The sequence below is a fragment of the Muscardinus avellanarius genome (genome assembly GCF_963383645.1).
Source record: "Muscardinus avellanarius genome assembly, chromosome: 1".
In the NCBI taxonomy this organism is placed as follows: domain Eukaryota; kingdom Metazoa; phylum Chordata; class Mammalia; order Rodentia; family Gliridae; genus Muscardinus; species Muscardinus avellanarius.
This window is the reverse complement of record NC_137786.1, coordinates 150776799-150782798: the sequence shown is the minus strand read 5'-3', so window position 1 is coordinate 150782798 and position 6000 is coordinate 150776799.

Sequence of the window (6000 nt, the reverse complement as noted above, 5' to 3'; positions counted from 1 at the left end):
GTATTAATGGTTACCCTAACAGGAAGACTGAACATAGCCAAAGGGCAGGGTAGGGAGGTTCCCAGAGAAGGTGACCTCTGAGCAGAGTCTTCAAGTTGGCTGGGAGAATGGCTTGTTTGTATTAATCAGAAACTGACTGATTAGAGGAAATGACAAGCTGAATTAAAGAATCAGGAATCTCACAAAATCCATGTATAGAAAGAGTTTCCAAAGGAGAGTGGAGCAGGTGGACTTAGGTTTCTCCAGCACCTCCATCAGCTATGGTTCCAATCCTACCCGTCAGCACTCAGAACTCTACTGTCCTATTAGCACCTGGGTGGGACAAAGTTTTCTATGGTCTCAATTTAGCCTGGTGCATGAATACTTTCTGGACACATTTGGAACATCTGAGGTAAATAACAGGAGGTAAGTGATTCTTTATTTTTCTTACTTATTTTCAATAAGAAAATCTAGATTGTAATGTGTCCCTTTCCTTGTTGATTTTAGGTGACAAGGAACGATCAATTTTTCCAGACATATCTACTTTTCATCCAAATACCTTAAAACTTCATCTTCAGGAAGCCCCCAGCTTAGGTTCCAGGAGGGAGTTTGGTGCAGACACAATTAACTCAGCTGCTTCTCTCTTCTTACAGACAGTCAGTTCCACCGTGACATGGCATCCTCCTCTGTCCTGTCGGGAGCCCATAGCCAGCTCCATATACTCTCTAAAAGGTGGTGGTTTGCCAGTCCACTCTTAATTTATGTCTAAGCTTAGAATCATTTTATTGGGAGAAGACTTATAATTGATATATAATAAGGAACTGGGAAAATTTCATGGAATCTAATCTCAGGACAGTCTTCTTAAGAAATGGGAAGATCTCGGGCTCTTTCTCTGTCTCCTTATCTCTTAGTCTTTGTCTCTGTTTTCTTCATATTCTTAGCCTGAATGTTTGCTGTGTTTATTTTCTCTTCTTTTTCTTCCTCTTTTTCTCTTTTAGTAGATCAGCTTCTCTTCAGGGTTGACGATGCATCAATCTCTGTCCATCACATCAACCTGTGCATGACTTTGGCTATGGTGTTGATTCTTGTTCTAACTTTGCATGATCTTATAGATTCATTGCCAACATGGTCTGACCATGAGTTCTGAGTCTATTTATTTTTCATTCTGCAAGAGAGCACCCGATGGGCTGTGTGTTACTCCTGTGAGTCCATCTTTCATGACAATCCCATCAGCTACTGCTACGCCTCTGGGACTGTTGGAACAGACATGGTTGACTGGCCTACCCCATCTACAGGAGCTTTGGGAGAAAATGTCTAGACAGCTAGTCTTGCATTCCAAATATGTCATCCTCAATATTCCAGGCAGTGAGTACCATAACCTGAGGGCTAAATGACAAAGAGAACTTGGTACACATAGGGAATGTCTTGCATTTGGGATAGGACGTAATGCAATATGAGATAGAGCAGTAACCAGTGCTAAAATTATGCAGGGCTTTGATATTCTACTAAGGAATTAAAGAAGGTAAAAAGCCAGGTTCTTTAGCTCTTCTTTTCACATTCTATACCCTTTGTCTAAAGGGAATAGCATCATTCTTCTTTTTACTAAGTATTGACTCTTGGTTCTTAGCTTAAATTTACCTCCTCTGGAGGTCCTTCCTGCCCTGCCTCGCTGCTTGCTTTCCTGGGTCTGAGTACCTGGATCAAGCAGTGCATACTGCTTGCCTGTTCACCTATTATTTTTATTCTGATTGCTTCTTCATTTTTCTATCTTTCAATGGAGTGTAAAAGGGAACGTTGGAGCCGGGCGTGTTGGCACACGCTTGTAATCCCAGCGTCAGGGAGGCTGAGACTGGAGGATCACGGTTCTCAGACAGCCTCAGCTACTTAGTGAGGCCCTCTGCAACTCAGTGAGACCCTGTTTCAAAATAAAGAATTAAAAAAAATAGAGCAGGGGGAATAGCTCAGAGGTCAAATGCCCCTGGGTTCCATCTCCAGACCCACATAAAACAAAAAACAAAACAAAAAACATTATTTGAATATATCTTTATTCTAAGATCAATGCTTGGTAGACATAGCCATTCAGTAAATTTCTGTTTAATGAATTAGTAGATCAATGAATGAAACCATCAGCAAACACCCCTTTCCTTACTTGAAGATTGGTTCTAGTTTTGCTTCTTAGGGAGACCATCTGGAATTTCCTCAGTTCCTGGTTCTTGAGGAATGAAGGCTCTCCTGTCCATTCTGTAGTCACAACACCAGGACCCTGGGTGAATATTCTCTCCAGATATTTCTATCCTCCACATTCTCTGCTCATCTTATACAGGATTAACCTAGATTATTTCCTAATGTGATTCTATAATTTGTCACTTTAATCCTTTCCCATCTCCTCATGCTTCTCCCACATTTCCTCCCTTGACCTGCTGAAACACACATATACTCATCACCTGCTCATCCTTGGATCATCTACTAGAGTCTGCACATTCCTGCTCCAGGCTGTCTACAACATTAGCACATTACCTCATACCCCTATCAGAAATACTTACATAAATATAATCATTCACTTTCTTGAGTCTCACACATACCAGTAATAGGAAATCTATAATTGTAGATCATAATATACCACTTTCCTGTTTTATTTAATTAATGATTGTGATGCTGGATCCTAGTACTAGGAAAGAATGGCCAAATATATACTTGTTTTGCATGTATACTCTGTTTCAATATTTTAGTGATGCATCCTTAGACCATTCCTCTTTAATGTTCTTACTCCAGTGTTAAACTTGTCCAGTTTCAAGACTTTAAAATGATGTGCTGATGACTCACAAGTTTATATCTTTAAACCAGACCTTTTCCTGAAACCACAGGCTCATATATCCAACATCTGTATTTGGCTATAAAATAGACTTCTCAAACATACCTGTCCAAATTTGACCCTTTGATCTTCCCACCAAACCCTGCTTTATCCACATCCCTTTGTATTTCATGTGGTGGTGACTTGGCATCTACATTCTTCTTGTTGCTCCATCTAAAACATTTGGAGTCTGACTAAATTCCTGCCTTTGTCACACTTCACAGCCAGCATGTGATTGAGTCCAGCTGGTTTTACCTTCCAATACATCCTTCTCCCCCTCGCACTACTGCCACAATGCTTGGAGCCACCATCTTCTCTGCATGAGATTCTGCAGTAGCTTCCTAATACATCCGTGTTTCTATCTTTGTTCCCATTCAAACTAATCTAGTAGAACGCCAGGGCCTCTTCTGCTCCATACCTTCCAGTGACCACCATTTCCATCTTAGTGAAAGCCAAAGTACTGATGGTGGTTTCCATAAGCCCATGTGACTTGTTTCCCAACTCAGCCCTCTTCTCTTTATCCTCTAGTACTCCTGCTCTCCACCAGTTACTTCACTGCTGTGAGCAGTCTTCTTGCTGTTCTTTGAACATCCATAGAACACTCTACCTTAGGGTTCTTCACTCCAACTCTTTTCTCTGCCAAGATGCTCCTCCTCTAGGTTAACTTGGCAAGCTTTGCTGCGTCCTCTAAGCCTTATTCAGATACCACCTTCTTAGTGGACTCACTTGGACCACCTAATTCAATATCACAACCATCAACCACCCCAGCCTCTTCACTGTAGGAACTTTACTTTTCTTCTTTTTTTCCCATAGCACAATCTCCTTCTAATATATGATAGAATGTATTGATTTTCTGCTTGTTGTTCATTGTCTGCCTTTTTGAAATCTCTATTTCAGTAGCATCACCTTAAAATTGTGAGCTTCCAAAGGTTAAGAAACCATTTCTGTCCATTCTTAGCAGAGAAGAATTTTGACCTAAATTTCAGTAGTCTTGTGGCTATGACTCTTCTCATAAGGTCTTTGATTATTCATTCATAAGGATGTCCTTTGGATGTGAGTAGTCACAGGACTGATGTGGTCTGACCACAGCCAGAAAAACACTATTTCATGTACTCCGTAGTCAAAAGCTAATATATTATGATTCTACAAGATAAAAAAAAAGAAGTTCACATTCAGAAATAATTAAGGATTGAATTGCCATTTTTATTTTTTATAATTTTTATTGGTGCATTGTAGTCATACATCTTAATTAGGTAAAAATGGTAGAGACATGCAAACATCATGAAGAACTTGTTTTAAGAGCCCGGAGACCTTGCGTGAAGCTCTTTCATGAGTCACTCGTATTTTGCCTTGTGGTGTCAGATGTTTTGTGTTTTGTTGACTTAATATATTTATTCCAACACTTGAATAATGAAATGGGTATTTTACTTTTTAATAGGCCTTTAGAGTCACATGAAAATACTTAAACTAAAATTCCTTATTTAGATGCAAAAATAATATAAGATGGCATTTATTACTAAATCTATGAACCTTTGACTCCCAAATACCTGTATCACATGGCTAATTTTAAATCACTCTAACTTGTTCTTTTTGATCAAGTGGCTACAGTCAGCCTCTACCTCTTTTCCAGTTCAGTCAGTCAGTCTCACCCTGGCCAGTCTTTTCATGGATTTACTCTTTTTGTTGCTGTTAATCACATTTCTAGGTCAATTCATTGTCAATACAAAAAGCACGGAGGCAGCAAAGTGGACAAGATAAGAGCCTGGAGTCAGAAAAGATGGATTGACTGGGTGTGGTGGCGCACGCTTGTAATTACAGTACTTGAGGAGGCTGCGACAGGAAGATCCGGGTTCACAGCCAGCCTCAGCTACTTAGTGAGGCTCTCTGCAACTTAGTGAGACCCTGTTTCAAAGTAAAGAATGAAAAATAGAGCTGGGGATATAGCTCAGAGGTAGAATGTCCCTGGGTTCCATCCTCAGCACTACACACACAAGAAAAGTAGTGCTGGCTGGGTGATGTGGGCATTTATGTCTACACAAGTTTTTTTTTTACCCCACTATGGTATATAAATACAATGCACCAATAAAAAAGAAATAAAAAAGAATAAATAGGGCTGGGGGTATAGCTCAGAGTTAGAATGGTCCTGGGTTCAATCCCTATTACCAAAAAAAAAAAAAAGATGATGAGATAATCATTTTGTCCTTTTATCAGTGAGTAGTCATCCTGTGTGAAATATTAGTTTTATAAACCTTAATTAATTATCTATTAAAAGCATGTACATGCTACCTTGAAAAAAAAGAAAGATGGATTATATCTATCGGCCATTGACTTATCTCTGTGATCTTGAGGATGTACACAATATTTGTGAACAGCAACTATTTCTATATTTGTAAAATATATTTAATAATTTTTTTTACACAGGTGAGATATAAGAAGTATTTGTTTCCTTGGTTAAAATAGGACTAGAAATACATGTCAACCTTTCAGATGGATTTGATACTGTCCAAGGGAACATTCTTTTTGCATTCTTATTAATAGAGTTTTACTTGAATAATACTTAATATTTAATTTGTTAAAAAATTACATCTTGAGGCTGAGATAGGAGGATCACACAGGTTCAAAGCCAGCCTCAGCAACTTAGTGAGACCCTGTTTTCAAATAAAGTATAAAATAGGTCTGGGAGTGTAGCCTGGAGGTAGAAAGACCCTGGGTTTCACTGCCAGTACCACACACACAAAAAAATTACATCTTTCTGGGTGTGGTGGCACACGCTTGTAATCCCTGTATTCGGGAGGCTGAGGCAGGAGGATCATACAGGTTCGAAGTCAGCCTCAGCTACTTAGTGAGGCTCTTAGCAACTTAGTGAGACCCTGTTTCCAAATAAAATACAAAATAGGTCTGGGAGTGTAGCCCAAAGGTAGAAAGTCTCTGGGTTTCATCCCCAGCACCACACACACAAAAAAAGTTACATCTTAAGTTTGCTCAGGATTTTAACTTTATAATCTTGCTCTTCTGTCTACTAATGTAGTATATTTGTATAAAACAAGTACATTCACTTTCTATAGCTCTTTGATTAATATTAAATTAACTCATATAGTTAAATATGGATTAGCCTCAATCCGTAAATAACATTTAATCAATTACTGTATATTTTAATTATGATCTTAGTA